At 44.1% G+C, this 17,398-nt stretch overlaps 5 non-coding genes across 5 annotated transcripts; all 5 read right to left on the reverse strand.

Moving 5' to 3' along the window:
- Positions 1-1,500: 1,500 nt before the first annotated feature.
- Positions 1,501-1,573, reverse strand: TRNAR-UCU (transfer RNA arginine (anticodon UCU)). The gene has a single exon. It is a non-coding gene; the product is annotated as a tRNA-Arg (tRNA).
- Positions 1,574-3,324: 1,751 nt separating this feature from the next.
- TRNAR-UCG (transfer RNA arginine (anticodon UCG)) lies at positions 3,325-3,397 on the reverse strand. Its single transcript has one exon. It is a non-coding gene; the product is annotated as a tRNA-Arg (tRNA).
- Positions 3,398-5,148: 1,751 nt separating this feature from the next.
- TRNAR-UCG (transfer RNA arginine (anticodon UCG)) lies at positions 5,149-5,221 on the reverse strand. Its single transcript has one exon. It is a non-coding gene; the product is annotated as a tRNA-Arg (tRNA).
- Positions 5,222-6,972: 1,751 nt separating this feature from the next.
- On the reverse strand, positions 6,973-7,045 carry TRNAR-UCG (transfer RNA arginine (anticodon UCG)). Its single transcript has one exon. It is a non-coding gene; the product is annotated as a tRNA-Arg (tRNA).
- A 1,751-nt stretch (positions 7,046-8,796) lies between these two features.
- Positions 8,797-8,869, reverse strand: TRNAR-UCG (transfer RNA arginine (anticodon UCG)). The gene has a single exon. It is a non-coding gene; the product is annotated as a tRNA-Arg (tRNA).
- Positions 8,870-17,398: the final 8,529 nt, after the last annotated feature.

The raw sequence follows: 17,398 nt of genomic DNA on the forward strand, positions 1-17,398 counted from the left end.
AAAGAGAATGAAACTGCTTTGACAGTAGTTCAGACTTCCCATTTCTTGACTTGCTAATTTGCTCCCTGAATTAACTTATACAAGTGACATGAACAGGGCCTTGACCTAAGCACGTACCTGAAAGCCTGTCACCACCTCTAGAAATAAAATTCACAGCAGCTCAAAACATTCATTTTGAAAGAGAATATTTCAAGTGAGTCCAAGTTTAATTACAATAAAGAAAGTTGTATAAAATGACACGCTGCACATTTGGGTAACCAGCATGACTCTTTTCAGTGAAGAAGTGGAATGGTTCTGTTGCAATATACTATCACCCTGGGAAGCTGCTACGAGGAAGAGTAAACAATATGATTAGGTTTCAGCAAAAATGTATTAGTTCAGGGTGTGCACCTCCGATAGACTTAAACTTACACACCCTGGTCTGTGAGAGTAGTGCCCTATCCATTGCGGCATTGAGGGTAATCTGCAAGACAGAGTTCCAAAATCATCCTTTCATCTCAGTTCATGGCCACATACAGTATTTCTGCAGTCATTCGTTTCACTTTTCTGTCTTTAATTAAACTGACCATTTTAAACCTCCGGCACACACCACTTCAATCTTACAGTTTTTGTGCTATCATAGGACCTTGGAACTTTTGGCAAGTGGACAGAAGCAGTCAGAGAACCACATCACAATACATACTCCTTTGTCTGATACCTTTCACAACAAACTGCTCTTGGAAAAAGACGTTAACCTGTCCTTGCTCTCAGACAGACACAGAAAACCTGTCACCACCTCTACGAACATATTTCAATCAAACCAATATATATCATTCAATAATTATGCCTCTGTATCAATATAACTACATCTCGAGACAGAAAGGAATTTAAAAAACAATCTGCCCATTTGAATAACCAGCAGAGTTTTAAGGACGTACAAATTGGAATGTGACAATTTCAGAGTTCCTCATTCATAAGAAGTCTGTGAGATAGTATATCAGAAAGATCTCAAGTTTATAGCAAAAATGGTTGTAAGGGTGATTTATACCACACAATCGCAACTAGGTGCCTCAATCTGCAAGAGACCAGTCCTTGACAGATTACACAACATGGGCAACAGCAAAGGCAGCAATTGTGTCAATCCTTTATGATTCTTCTCTAGTACTATACTTTTTCTGAGGGACAATTTGCATTATTCCTGGAGAAAATCATAGAGCTTCTACCCATGCATAGTTTCTGCTTTCTGCACGCACACACTCCCTGCAATGAATCTACCCACAGTTCTGTTCAGAATGATTGCGCCATGTCATATTGTTGTATACGTATTGCATATCCGTGGCATTTATGAAGAGGTACTTTGGTATGGCAGAAAGACAGAAAAGTAGCAATGCTGAAGGCATAACGTGACTGATTGTGCAGTTTGCATTGGGCTTTCTTAATGAGTGAGAGTGAAAGGAGTATTGTAAGAGTGTGTTTCCAGTTTGTATGTAAAGATAAGTTGGGTGCAGTGAGAAAAAGACTCAACCATGAAGGGACTCGAACCCTCAATCTTCTGATCAGAAGTCAGACACCTTATCCATTAGGCCACATGGTCACTGACTGCAATATGTTTGGGTGTTTAGGGTTAGGTGGTATGAATGGATGTGGAACATATCAATTACAGGTGCGCAGGACAGGATCCCATACCGTTCTTCATCTTCTTTCCATCAAAGGAGTTTTTTCAAACAATATCTAGATAATTTCCAAAGTTTCATATCTTATGCTGTGCTTTTTTGCCGTTAATCCTCCTTCTTCTTTTATTGAATACTCTGTTTTATGCTGCAATGGTATTTTTGGATTATTTGAAAAGAGAATGAAACTGCTTTGACAGTAGTTCAGACTTCCCATTTATTGACTTGCTAATTTGCTCCCTGAATTAGCTCATACAAGTGACATGAACAGGGCCTTGACCTAAGCACGTACCTGAAAGCCTGTCACCACCTCTAGAAATAAAATTCACAGCAGCTCAAAACATTCATTTTGAAAGAGAATATTTCAAGTGAGTCCAAGTTTAATTTCAATAAAGAAAGTTGTATAAAATGACACGCTGCACATTTGGGTAACCAGCATGACTCTTTTCAGTGAAGAAGTGGAATGGTTCTGTTGCAATATACTATCACCCTGGCAAGCTGCTACGAGGAAGAGTAAACAATATGATTAGGTTTCAGCAAAAATGTATTAGTTCAGGGTGTGCACCTCTGATAGACTTAAACTTACACACCCTGGTCTGTGAGAGTAGTGCCCTATCCATTGCGGCATTGAGGGTAATCTGCAAGACAGAGTTCCAAAATCATCCTTTCATCTCAGTTCATGGCCACATACAGTATTTCTGCAGTCATTCGTTTCACTTTTCTGTCTTTAATTAAACTGACCATTTTAAACCTCCGGCACACACCACTTCAATCTTACAGTTTTTGTGCTATCATAGGGCCATGGAACTTTTGGCAAGTGGACAGAAGCAGTCAGAGAACCACATCACAATACATACTCCTTTGTCTGATACCTTTCACAACAAACTGCTCTTGGAAAAAGACGTTAACCGGTCCTTGCTCTCAGACAGACACAGAAAGCCTATCACCACCTCTACGAACATATTTCAATCAAACCAATATATATCATTCAATAATTATGCCTCTGTATCAATATAACTACAACTCGAGACAGAAAGGAATTTAAAAAACAATCTGCCCATTTGAATAACCAGCAGAGTTTTAAGGACGTACAAATTGGAATGTGACAATTTCAGAGTTCCTCATTCATAAGAAGTCTGTGAGATAGTATCTCAGAAAGATCTCAAGTTTATAGCAAAAATGGTTGTAAGGGTGATTTATACCACACAATCGCAACTAGGGGCCTCAATCTGCAAGAGACCAGTCCTTGACAGATTACACAACTGGGGCAACAGCAAAGGCAGCAATTGTGTCAATCCTTTATGATTCTTCTCTAGTACTATACTTTTTCTGAGGGACAATTTGCATTATTCCTGGAGAAAATCATAGAGCTTCTACCCATGCATAGTTTCTGCTTTCTGCACGCACACACTCCCTGCACTGAGTCTACCCACAGTTCTGTTCGGAATGATTGTGCCATGACATATTGTTGTATACGTATTGCATATCCGTGGCATTTATGAAGAGGTACTTTGGTATGGCAGAAAGACAGAAAAGTAGCAATGCTGAAGGTATAACGTGACTGATTGTGCAGTTTGCATTGGGCTTTCTTAATTAGTGAGAGTGAAAGGAGTATTGTAAGAGTGCGTTTCCAGTTTGTATGTAAAGATAAGTTGGGTGCTGTGAGAAAAAGACTCAACCATGAAGGGACTCGAACCCTCAATCTTCTGACCCGAAGTCAGACGCCTTATCCATTAGGCCACATGGTCACTGACTGCAATAAGTTTGGGTGTTTAGGGTTAGGTGGTATGAATGGATGTGGAACATATCAATTACAGGTGCGCAGGACAGGATCCCATACCGTTCTTCATCTTCTTTCCATCAAAGGAGTTTTTTCAAACAATATCTAGATAATTTCCAAAGTTTCATATCTTATGATGTGCTTTTTTGCCGTTAATCCTCCTTCTTCTTTTATTGAATACTCTGTTTTATGCTGCAATGGTATTTTTGGATTATTTGAAAAGAGAATGAAACTGCTTTGACAGTAGTCCAGACTTCCCATTTATTGACTTGCTAATTTTCTCCCTGAATTAGCTTATAGAAGTGACATGAACAGGGCCTTGACCTAAGCACGTACCTGAAAGGCTGTCACCACCTCTGGAAATAAAATTCACAGCAGCTCAAAACATTCATTTTGAAAGAGAATATTTCAAGTGAGTCCAAGTTTAATTTCAATAAAGAAAGCTGTATAAAATGACACGCTGCACATTTGGGTAACCAGCATGACTCTTTTCAGTGAAGAAGTGGAATCGTTCTGTTGCAATATACTATCACCCTGGCAAGCTGCTACGAGGAAGAGTAAACAATATGATTAGGTTTCAGCAAAAATGTATTAGTTCAGGGTGTGCACCTCCGATAGACTTAAACTTACACACCCTGGTCTGTGAGAGTAGTGCCCTATCCATTGCGGCATTGAGGGTAATCTGCAAGACAGAGTTCCAAAATCATCCTTTCATCTCAGTTCATGGCCACATACAGTATTTCTGCAGTCATTCGTTTCACTTTTCTGTCTTTAATTAAACTGACCATTTTAAACCTCCGGCACACACCACTTCAATCTTACAGTTTTTGTGCTATCATATGACCTTGGAACTTTTGGCAAGTGGACAGAAGCAGTCAGAGAACCACATCACAATACATACTCCTCTGTCTGATACCTTTCACAACAAACTGCTCTTGGAAAAAGACGTTAACCGGTCCTTGCTCTCAGACAGACACAGAAAGCCTATCACCACCTCTACGAACATATTTCAATCAAACCAATATATATCATTCAATAATTATGCCTCTGTATCAATATAACTACATCTCGAGACAGAAAGGAATTTAAAAAACAATCTGCCCATTTGAATAACCAGCAGAGTTTTAAGGACGTACAAATTGGAATGTGACAATTTCAGAGTTCCTCATTCATAAGAAGTCTGTGAGATAGTATATCAGAAAGATCTCAAGTTTATAGCAAAAATGGTTGTAAGGGTGATTTATACCACACAATCGCAACTAGGTGCCTCAATCTGCAAGAGACCAGTCCTTGACAGATTACACAACTGGGGCAACAGCAAAGGCAGCAATTGTGTCAATCCTTTATGATTCTTCTCTAGTACTATACTTTTTCTGAGGGACAATTTGCATTATTCCTGGAGAAAATCATAGAGCTTCTACCCATGCATAGTTTCTGCTTTCTGCACGCACACACTCCCTGCACTGAGTCTACCCACAGTTCTGTTCTGAATGATTGTGCCATGACATATTGTTGTATACGTATTGCATATCCGTGGCATTTATGAAGAGGTACTTTGGTATGGCAGAAAGACAGAAAAGTAGCAATGCTGAAGGTATAACATGACTGATTGTGCAGTTTGCATTGGGCTTTCTTAATGAGTGAGAGTGAAATGATTATTGTAAGAGTGTATTTCCAGTTTATATGTAAATATAAGTTGGGTGCTGTGACAAAAAGACTCAACCATGAAGGGACTCGAACCCTCAATTTTCTGATCCGAAGTCAGACGCCTTATCCATTAGGCCACATGGTCACTGACTGCAATATGTTTGCGTGTTTAGTGTTAGGTGGTATGAATGGATGTGGAACATATCAATTACAGGTGCGCAGGACAGGATCCCATACCGTTCTTCATCTTCTTTCCATCAAAGGAGTTTTTTCAAACAATATCTAGATAATTTCCAAAGTTTCATATCTTATGATGTGCTTTTTTGCCGTTAATCCTCCTTCTTCTTTTATTGAATACTCTGTTTTATGCTGCAATGGTATTTTTGGATTATTTGAAAAGAGAATGAAACTGCTTTGACAGTAGTTCAGACTTCCCATTTCTTGACTTGCTAATTTGCTCCCTGAATTAACTTATACAAGTGACATGAACAGGGCCTTGACCTAAGCACGTACCTGAAAGCCTGTCACCACCTCTAGAAATAAAATTCACAGCAGCTCAAAACATTCATTTTGAAAGAGAATATTTCAAGTGAGTCCAAGTTTAATTACAATAAAGAAAGTTGTATAAAATGACACGCTGCACATTTGGGTAACCAGCATGACTCTTTTCAGTGAAGAAGTGGAATGGTTCTGTTGCAATATACTATCACCCTGGGAAGCTGCTACGAGGAAGAGTAAACAATATGATTAGGTTTCAGCAAAAATGTATTAGTTCAGGGTGTGCACCTCCGATAGACTTAAACTTACACACCCTGGTCTGTGAGAGTAGTGCCCTATCCATTGCGGCATTGAGGGTAATCTGCAAGACAGAGTTCCAAAATCATCCTTTCATCTCAGTTCATGGCCACATACAGTATTTCTGCAGTCATTCGTTTCACTTTTCTGTCTTTAATTAAACTGACCATTTTAAACCTCCGGCACACACCACTTCAATCTTACAGTTTTTGTGCTATCATAGGACCTTGGAACTTTTGGCAAGTGGACAGAAGCAGTCAGAGAACCACATCACAATACATACTCCTTTGTCTGATACCTTTCACAACAAACTGCTCTTGGAAAAAGACGTTAACCGGTCCTTGCTCTCAGACAGACACAGAAAGCCTATCACCACCTCTACGAACATATTTCAATCAAACCAATATATATCATTCAATAATTATGCCTCTGTATCAATATAACTACATCTCGAGACAGAAAGGAATTTAAAAAACAATCTGCCCATTTGAATAACCAGCAGAGTTTTAAGGACGTACAAATTGGAATGTGACAATTTCAGAGTTCCTCATTCATAAAAAGTCTGTGAGATAGTATATCAGAAAGATCTCAAGTTTATAGCAAAAATGGTTGTAAGGGTGATTTATACCACACAATCGCAACTAGGTGCCTCAATCTGCAAGAGACCAGTCCTTGACAGATTACACAACTGGGGCAACAGCAAAGGCAGCAATTGTGTCAATCCTTTATGATTCTTCTCTAGTACTATACTTTTTCTGAGGGACAATTTGCATTATTCCTGGAGAAAATCATAGAGCTTCTACCCATGCATAGTTTCTGCTTTCTGCACGCACACACTCCCTGCAATGAATCTACCCACAGTTCTGTTCAGAATGATTGCGCCATGTCATATTGTTGTATACGTATTGCATATCCGTGGCATTTATGAAGAGGTACTTTGGTATGGCAGAAAGACAGAAAAGTAGCAATGCTGAAGGCATAACGTGACTGATTGTGCAGTTTGCATTGGGCTTTCTTAATGAGTGAGAGTGAAAGGAGTATTGTAAGAGTGTGTTTCCAGTTTGTATGTAAAGATAAGTTGGGTGCAGTGAGAAAAAGACTCAACCATGAAGGGACTCGAACCCTCAATCTTCTGATCCGAAGTCAGACACCTTATCCATTAGGCCACATGGTCACTGACTGCAATATGTTTGGGTGTTTAGGGTTAGGTGGTATGAATGGATGTGGAACATATCAATTACAGGTGCGCAGGACAGGATCCCATACCGTTCTTCATCTTCTTTCCATCAAAGGAGTTTTTTCAAACAATATCTAGATAATTTCCAAAGTTTCATATCTTATGCTGTGCTTTTTTGCCGTTAATCCTCCTTCTTCTTTTATTGAATACTCTGTTTTATGCTGCAATGGTATTTTTGGATTATTTGAAAAGAGAATGAAACTGCTTTGACAGTAGTTCAGACTTCCCATTTCTTGACTTGCTAATTTGCTCCCTGAATTAGCTTATACAAGTGACATGAACAGGGCCTTGACCTAAGCACGTACCTGAAAGCCTGTCACCACCTCTAGAAATAAAATTCACAGCAGCTCAAAACATTCATTTTGAAAGAGAATATTTCAAGTGAGTCCAAGTTTAATTTCAATAAAGAAAGTTGTATAAAATGACACGCTGCACATTTGGGTAACCAGCATGACTCTTTTCAGTGAAGAAGTGGAATGGTTCTGTTGCAATATACTATCACCCTGGCAAGCTGCTACGAGGAAGAGTAAACAATATGATTAGGTTTCAGCAAAAATGTATTAGTTCAGGGTGTGCACCTCCGATAGACTTAAACTTACACACCCTGGTCTGTGAGAGTAGTGCCCTATCCATTGCGGCATTGAGGGTAATCTGCAAGACAGAGTTCCAAAATCATCCTTTCATCTCAGTTCATGGCCACATACAGTATTTCTGCAGTCATTCGTTTCACTTTTCTGTCTTTAATTAAACTGACCATTTTAAACCTCCGGCACACACCACTTCAATCTTACAGTTTTTGTGCTATCATAGGGCCTTGGAACTTTTGGCAAGTGGACAGAAGCAGTCAGAGAACCACATCACAATACATACTCCTTTGTCTGATACCTTTCACAACAAACTGCTCTTGGAAAAAGACGTTAACCGGTCCTTGCTCTCAGACAGACACAGAAAGCCTATCACCACCTCTACGAACATATTTCAATCAAACCAATATATATCATTCAATAATTATGCCTCTGTATCAATATAACTACAACTCGAGACAGAAAGGAATTTAAAAAACAATCTGCCCATTTGAATAACCAGCAGAGTTTTAAGGACGTACAAATTGGAATGTGACAATTTCAGAGTTCCTCATTCATAAGAAGTCTGTGAGATAGTATCTCAGAAAGATCTCAAGTTTATAGCAAAAATGGTTGTAAGGGTGATTTATACCACACAATCGCAACTAGGTGCCTCAATCTGCAAGAGACCAGTCCTTGACAGATTACACAACTGGGGCAACAGCAAAGGCAGCAATTGTGTCAATCCTTTATGATTCTTCTCTAGTACTATACTTTTTCTGAGGGACAATTTGCATTATTCCTGGAGAAAATCATAGAGCTTCTACCCATGCATAGTTTCTGCTTTCTGCACGCACACACTCCCTGCACTGAGTCTACCCACAGTTCTGTTCGGAATGATTGTGCCATGACATATTGTTGTATACGTATTGCATATCCGTGGCATTTATGAAGAGGTACTTTGGTATGGCAGAAAGACAGAAAAGTAGCAATGCTGAAGGTATAACATGACTGATTGTGCAGTTTGCATTGGGCTTTCTTAAAGAGTGAGAGTGAAATGATTATTGTAAGAGTGTATTTCCAGTTTGTATGTAAAGATAAGTTGGGTGCGGTGACAAAAAGACTCAACCATGAAGGGACTCGAACCCTCAATCTTCTGATCCGAAGTCAGACGCCTTATCCATTAGGCCACATGGTCCCTGACTGCAATAAGTTTGGGTGTTTAGGGTTAGGTGGTGTTGGACTTTTGCTTATGCAGGGTCATCCCCAGTCTTTTTTGCCTCCTGCCTCCTAATTTTTTCTGACATGTTGCTGTTGGCTTTTCAACTCTGAGCACTTTACCACTGCTAACCAGTGCTAAAGTGCATATGCTCTTCTGTTTAAATTGTATGTAAGTGGTTTATCCATGATTGGCATATTTGATTTACTAGTAAGTCCCTAGTAAGGTGCACTAGAGGTGCCAGGGCCTGTAAATCAAATGCTACTAGTGGGCCTGCAGTACTGGTTGTGCCACCCACATAAGTAGATCTGTAATCATGTCTCAGACCTGCCACTGCAGTGTCTGTATGTGTATTTTTACACTGTAAATTCGACTTGGCAAGTGTACCCACTTGCCAGGCCTAAACCTTCCCTTTCCTTACATGTAAGGCACCCCTAAGGTAGGCCCTAGGTAGCCCCAAGGGCAGGGTGCAGTGTATGGATAAGGTAGGACATATAGTAATGTGGTTTATATGTCCTGACAGTGAAATACTGCCAATTTCGTTTTCACTGTTGCAAGGTCTGTCTCTCTCTCATAGGATAATATGGGGGCTACCTTTAAATATGATTAAAGTGTAGATTCCCCTAGAGAGTAGATGGACAGGTGGAGTTTGGGATCCCTGAACTCACAATTTAAAAATACATCTTTTAGTAAAGTTGATTTTGAGATTGTGAGTTTGGAAATGCCACTTTTAGAAAGTGAGCATTTTCTTGCTTAAACCATTCTGTGACTCTGCCTGGTTTGTGGATTCCCTGTCTGGGTCAGTTTGACAGTTGGGTTGTTTTTCACCTCACACCAGACAGTGACACAAAGGGAGCTGGGGTGGGATCTGCATTTCCTGATTAGCCATCTCTGCTAGGAGGGAGGGGTGGAGTGGTCACTCTCATCTGAAAGGACTGTGCCTGCCTCTGACAATGCTGTCTCCAGCCCCCTGGTGTGTGTCTGAGGCCTTGCCTGGGCAAGGCAGGATTTCACAAGAAGGTGTGAGTCCCCTTTGAAGAAAGGTGACTTCAAAGACTAAAATGGGTATAAGAAGGGCACCCAAACTTACAAACTTTAGAAACACTTCTGGAATCAAGGGGAACCTCTGCCTGGAGAAGAGCTGATCGCTGAGGAACAAGTGCTGCCCTGCCTGTGACTGTGCTTTGTGGAGCTTTCCTGCAGTGCTGCTTCTGCCAGAGTAAGAGGGCAAAGACTGGACTTTGTGTGCCTTCCATCTTGAAGAAGAAATCTCCAAGGGCTTGATGTAGAGCTTGCCTCCTGTTGTTGAAGTCTCAGGGATAGCAAAGACTTCTTCCTGCCAGCACCTGGAGTCTCTGGAGAGACCCCTACTCTGCTCTGTGGTGCCCTTCCAGTTCCTGGGACCCTGAAAGGAGAGGCTGGCAGCCTAAGGACAAAAATACACGCACCGAGCGCCGTGCGGAGAAAAGATCGACGCGAATCCGATCGCGGCTGAGAAAACGACGCGACGCCGGTTCCGCAGCTGAGAAACGACGCCGCAGGAAACGCGACCGAAAAACCGACGCCCGGAGCAGGAGAAACGACGCGCAGCATCGCTGACGGAGGCTGAGAGATCGCACCCTGCGCCGCGGGACTTTCGGATCGTCGTGTGGCTGGCTTTTTCAACGCGCACCGCCGTGCCGAGTTGTTTTCGACGCACACAGCCGTGCAGGGTTACTTTCGACGCACACCGCCCGTGCGGGGTTATTTTTGACGCAAACCAGGTACATTTACACGCTAGCAGCGCTAGTGTGTTGTTACAATTACCTAAAGACTCTTTTTATTTTAAACCTTTAAAAAATCATAACTTGACTTGTGTATGTTGGATTTTTGTCGTTTTGGTCTTGTTTTGTCTAGATAAATATTTCCTATTTTTCTAAACTGGTGTTGTGTCATTTTGTAGTGTTTTCATTAAGTTACTGTGTGTGTTGGTACAAATACTTTACGCCCAGCACTCTGAGGTTAAGCCTACTGCTCTGCCAAGCTACCAAGGGGGTAAGCAGGGGTTAGCTGAGGGTGATTCTCTTTTATCCTAACTAGAGTGAGGGTCCTTGCTTGAACAGGGGGTAACCTGACTGTCAACCAAAGACCCCATTTCTAACATTGGTGACCAGCGGTCGGGATTGGACTTGTATTTGTACTTGACATACAGTAATTAAGTGTACACTACTGTTTTGATCTCAGACCACTACGTGACCACATACTACTTGTCTTGTGATTCTGCTTTTTGTTCTCTGATGTCCTCCTGGAAGTATTGATGATATTTTTGGACTTTGTTTTTTGGTTGTGAAGCCTTTGCAGAAATGGAAGTCAATTTCTGGCACCTATCTATGTATAAAAAGTGGCAGCTTAAAGCATTCTGCATGGAAAGGGGACTGGCTGTGAACAAGGAATCCAGAAGGGAGGATCTTGAGTCAGCCCTGTTTCAGGATGAATTGAAACGTTGTCAGGCAACACCACCAAATGAGTCTGAGGAGGATAACTACTCTGAGGAGGAGGACTACTCCAAAGAGGAGGGCAGTGGCCCTGAGGAGGGAACAGAAAGAGATGATAGGCTCCTAGCTCGAATCCGGAGTCTGGAAGAGCTTAAGAGGGCCGAGGAGAAGAGAGCCTTAGCCCTGGCAGAAAGGAGGAGGGACTTAGAGATTAAAAAAATGATTTATGCTTACGAGCTTAAATTGAAAGAGCTGGAAGTCATGAGGGCTGAGTCCAGCTGGAATGGTGGCAGCAACAATTGTATATCCAGTGATGCTGCAGAAGTACACATGCCCAGAGAGGTGGTGCCCTACTTGAAGGAGGGAGTTAACACACGCCAGGAGGTTCAGGGGTATGAGGTAGCTCCAGTGATGCACAGGGTCTCTGAGGTGGATTGGGGAACTGGCATGGGGAGTCATATTCCTACTGGTGGGAGGGACACTCTACTGACTCTAGTTGAGAGTGACAGGGAGAGGGGTTCCCCCCAAGTAGAAGTCCTGGTTATGGAGTGTGAAGACATCCCAGAAGAGTGTGGGTTGAGTGTCAGGGACAGTCAGGTACTGTCTCACCAGTCTCAGGAGGGTGATGTGGGGTGCTTTGTCAAAGCAGAGTCACTGGATGGTTGGGTGAAGGGTACTTTGGTTAATTCATGTGAGGGGCTGAGTGATGTAATTGCTGGAGAGCATATGTCTAGTCCTTATTTTCCAGAGCTATGCCAACACCAGGTGGAGTGTGAGTTCTCTGACCCCAGGGAGCTTACAATGGAGGCAGACTTCTGGGTGAGTACCAGAGAGTCTGAAGAGGCATTTGGGGGTGCTCCTGAGAGGAGTGGTCTAGGTAGTTCCCAACCAGGTGAGGTAGGGAAGGATTGTAGTGTCCCAGGTAGGTCCCAGTGTAGTGGGATGGGTGAGGGACCCCATGTCCAGTCTCAGAGGAGAGGGAATGGGGATGGGTTGAGGCCCAAGGTGCCCGAGATCCGGTCCCAGGTCCTGGAGGGTTCCCTGCGGGAACCCCAGGAGGGGAGCCTAGCCTGTACCATAGGGCCATCTGTTGAGGGAGACCCCACAGTGTCAGGAGAACTTGGGGGGGCGGCTGTAGCCAGCGTCCCACCAGTTCTGGTGTCTGGCAGTACCACTCCTAGTGAGGGGTTGCAGAAGTCCAGACAGAGGGTTGAGAGGGGGTTGCGGACCCCAGTGGAGAACCTGGAGGGTCAGGGGTCAGCTCTGAGTGCAGAGCCCCCCAGGAATGACCTTGGTGAGACCATTTCTGGGCTGGGGGGAATCCAGACTCTGTCAGATGGGCAGAGGTCAGGAGACCTGCGCCAGCCAGACTCTTGTATGGCCCTTGGGGAAAGTGTTTCCCTTGTGGGGGGTAGGTGTGCCCCCCAGGAAGTCCTGGTGCGCCAGGCAATGATTCAACCGCAGGATGGTGACTCTGGGTTGGATGATCAGGTTCAGGGGGTAAACTCTGACCTGATGGGGAGTACGTGTGCTCCCAAGGAAGTCCTGGTGCGCCAGGCAGTGGTTCAACCGCAGGGTAGTGACTCTGGGTTGGATTGCCAGATTCAGGGGGTAAGCTCTGATCTGGTAGGGGGTAGGTGTGCTCCCCTGGAAGTCCTGGTGTGCCAAGCAATGGTTCAACCGCAGGGTGGTGACTCTGGGTTGAATGATCAGGTTCAGGGGGTAAACTCTGACCTGATGGGGGGTAAATGTGCTCCCAAGGAAGTCCTGGTGTGCCAGGCAGTGGTTCAACCGCAGGGTGGTGACCCTGGGTTGGATGACCAGGTTCAGAGGGTAAACTCTGACCTGGTAGGGGGTAGGTATGCCCCCCAGGAAGTCCTGGGTTGCCAGGCAGTGATCCAGTCTGTGGGTACAGACCCTGGATTGGGAGGCCAGGTTAAGGGTGTCCCCCCTGACCTGGAGGAAGGGGCTACTGCTAACAGTACCCCTACCATGTTGTCTTCTGGGGGGGCCGCTCCTAGTTGGGTGGTTCAGGACCCCAGAAGAGAGGGCAGGGGGAGGGAAGCCTCACCCCTGGCCCTGGTCCAACCTGAAGGTACAGACCCCAGGTTGGAGGATCAGTTGCAGGTTAACATCCCTGCACTGATGGAAGAATTGTGCAGGACTGCTTCTACAAGCACCCTGACAGTTTTGGACTCTGGGGGTGCCGCTTCTGCAGGGAGGGTACAGAGCCCCAGAGGGGAGGACCAGGGTCAGGTTGTCATCCCTGACCTGGTGGAAGAGAGAGTGGTCAAAGGGTGCCAGGCACCTGGGGCTACCGCCCCCCACTCTCCACAGTCACAGTGGTTAGAGAGGCCTGAGGTCGGGCTCTCATCCCTGACAGTTGTCTGGGGCCACTGTGGCTTGCTGTCCTGGTGGACAGAGTTGCCCCTGGGGGGGGGAGGACGAGAGTCACACCTCGGGGGTGGAGTGGGCAACACCACTGTGTTGGCCCTGGTGGTACTATCTGCCCATTGCAATACATCTGTGAGCAAAGTAAAGTTAGGTGTTGCACAGATGGTGTCTGTAGATGTGGAGAAGGGTTCCCCATGGGTTAGCTTAGTGGGCCCTGAGAGTATGGACAGAGGGATCCAACTGGAGTCAGGAAGGCGTAGAACTGGAACATGCCCCTGCTGTTGTGGGCCTGGGTCCCTGTTCTATCGCCCCAATCAGGGAAGTACATCAAGGTATTGATTGTTCTCCCCTGGCTTTAGGCTGGTAGGGGGTCGTGTTGGACTTTTGCTTATGCAGGGTCATCCCCAGTCTTTTTTGCCTCCTGCCTCCTAATTTTTTCTGACATGTTGCTGTTGGCTTTTCAACTCTGAGCACTTTACCACTGCTAACCAGTGCTAAAGTGCATATGCTCTTCTGTTTAAATTGTATGTAAGTGGTTTATCCATGATTGGCATATTTGATTTACTAGTAAGTCCCTAGTAAGGTGCACTAGAGGTGCCAGGGCCTGTAAATCAAATGCTACTAGTGGGCCTGCAGTACTGGTTGTGCCACCCACATAAGTAGATCTGTAATCATGTCTCAGACCTGCCACTGCAGTGTCTGTATGTGTATTTTTACACTGTAAATTCGACTTGGCAAGTGTACCCACTTGCCAGGCCTAAACCTTCCCTTTCCTTACATGTAAGGCACCCCTAAGGTAGGCCCTAGGTAGCCCCAAGGGCAGGGTGCAGTGTATGGATAAGGTAGGACATATAGTAATGTGGTTTATATGTCCTGACAGTGAAATACTGCCAATTTCGTTTTCACTGTTGCAAGGTCTGTCTCTCTCTCATAGGATAATATGGGGGCTACCTTTAAATATGATTAAAGTGTAGATTCCCCTAGAGAGTAGATGGACAGGTGGAGTTTGGGATCCCTGAACTCACAATTTAAAAATACATCTTTTAGTAAAGTTGATTTTGAGATTGTGAGTTTGGAAATGCCACTTTTAGAAAGTGAGCATTTTCTTGCTTAAACCATTCTGTGACTCTGCCTGGTTTGTGGATTCCCTGTCTGGGTCAGTTTGACAGTTGGGTTGTTTTTCACCTCACACCAGACAGTGACACAAAGGGAGCTGGGGTGGGATCTGCATTTCCTGATTAGCCATCTCTGCTAGGAGGGAGGGGTGGAGTGGTCACTCTCATCTGAAAGGACTGTGCCTGCCTCTGACAATGCTGTCTCCAGCCCCCTGGTGTGTGTCTGAGGCCTTGCCTGGGCAAGGCAGGATTTCACAAGAAGGTGTGAGTCCCCTTTGAAGAAAGGTGACTTCAAAGACTAAAATGGGTATAAGAAGGGCACCCAAACTTACAAACTTTAGAAACACTTCTGGAATCAAGGGGAACCTCTGCCTGGAGAAGAGCTGATCGCTGAGGAACAAGTGCTGCCCTGCCTGTGACTGTGCTTTGTGGAGCTTTCCTGCAGTGCTGCTTCTGCCAGAGTAAGAGGGCAAAGACTGGACTTTGTGTGCCTTCCATCTTGAAGAAGAAATCTCCAAGGGCTTGATGTAGAGCTTGCCTCCTGTTGTTGAAGTCTCAGGGATAGCAAAGACTTCTTCCTGCCAGCACCTGGAGTCTCTGGAGAGACCCCTACTCTGCTCTGTGGTGCCCTTCCAGTTCCTGGGACCCTGAAAGGAGAGGCTGGCAGCCTAAGGACAAAAATACACGCACCGAGCGCCGTGCGGAGAAAAGATCGACGCGAATCCGATCGCGGCTGAGAAAACGACGCGACGCCGGTTCCGCAGCTGAGAAACGACGCCGCAGGAAACGCGACCGAAAAACCGACGCCCGGAGCAGGAGAAACGACGCGCAGCATCGCTGACGGAGGCTGAGAGATCGCACCCTGCGCCGCGGGACTTTCGGATCGTCGTGTGGCTGGCTTTTTCAACGCGCACCGCCGTGCCGAGTTGTTTTCGACGCACACAGCCGTGCAGGGTTACTTTCGACGCACACCGCCAGTGCGGGGTTATTTTTTACGCAAACCAGGTACATTTACACGCTAGCAGCGCTAGTGTGTTGTTACAACTACCTAAAGACTCTTTTTATTTTAAACCTTTAAAAAATCATAACTTGACTTGTGTATGTTGGATTTTTGTCGTTTTGGTCTTGTTTTGTCTAGATAAATATTTCCTATTTTTCTAAACTGGTGTTGTGTCATTTTGTAGTGTTTTCATTAAGTTACTGTGTGTGTTGGTACAAATACTTTACGCCCAGCACTCTGAGGTTAAGCCTACTGCTCTGCCAAGCTACCAAGGGGGTAAGCAGGGGTTAGCTGAGGGTGATTCTCTTTTATCCTAACTAGAGTGAGGGTCCTTGCTTGAACAGGGGGTAACCTGACTGTCAACCAAAGACCCCATTTCTAACAGGTGGTATGAATGGATGTGGAACATATCAATTACAGGTGCGCAGGACAGGATCCCATACCGTTCTTCATCTTCTTTCCATCAAAGGAGTTTTTTCAAACAATATCTAGATAATTTCCAAAGTTTCATATCTTATGCTGTGCTTTTTTGCCGTTAATCCTCCTTCTTCTTTTATTGAATACTCTGTTTTATGCTGCAATGGTATTTTTGGATTATTTGAAAAGAGAATGAAACTGCTTTGACAGTAGTTCAGACTTCCCATTTCTTGACTTGCTAATTTGCTCCCTGAATTAGCTTATACAAGTGACATGAACAGGGCCTTGACCTAAGCACGTACCTGAAAGCCTGTCACCACCTCTAGAAATAAAATTCACAGCAGCTCAAAACATTCATTTTGAAAGAGAATATTTCAAGTGAGTCCAAGTTTAATTTCAATAAAGAAAGTTGTATAAAATGACACGCTGCACATTTGGGTAACCAGCATGACTCTTTTCAGTGAAGAAGTGGAATGGTTCTGTTGCAGTATACTATCACCCTGGCAAGCTGCTACGAGGAAGAGTAAACAATATGATTAGGTTTCAGCAAAAATGTATTAGTTCAGGGTGTGCACCTCCGATAGACTTAAACTTACACACCCTGGTCTGTGAGAGTAGTGCCCTATCCATTGCGGCATTGAGGGTAATCTGCAAGACAGAGTTCCAAAATCATCCTTTCATCTCAGTTCATGGCTACATACAGTATTTCTGCAGTCATTCGTTTCACTTTTCTGTCTTTAATTAAACTGACCATTTTAAACCTCCGGCACCCACCACTTCAATCTTACCGTTTTTGTGCTATCATAGGGCCTTGGAACTTTTGGCAAGTGGACAGAAGCAGTCAGAGAACCACATCACAATACATACTCCTTTGCCTGATACCTTTCACAACAAACTGCTCTTGGAAAAAGACGTTAACCAGTTCTTGCTCTCAGACAGACACAGAAAGCCTATCACCACCTCTACGAACATATTTCAATCAAACCAATATATATCATTCAACAATTATGCCTCTGTATCAATATAACTACAACTCGAGACAGAAAGGAATTTAAAAAACAATCTGCCCTTTTGAATAACCAGCATAGTTTTAAGGACGTACAAATTG

Source organism: Pleurodeles waltl, chromosome 4_1 (assembly GCF_031143425.1).
Source record: "Pleurodeles waltl isolate 20211129_DDA chromosome 4_1, aPleWal1.hap1.20221129, whole genome shotgun sequence".
NCBI classification, from domain to species: Eukaryota; Metazoa; Chordata; class Amphibia; order Caudata; family Salamandridae; genus Pleurodeles; species Pleurodeles waltl.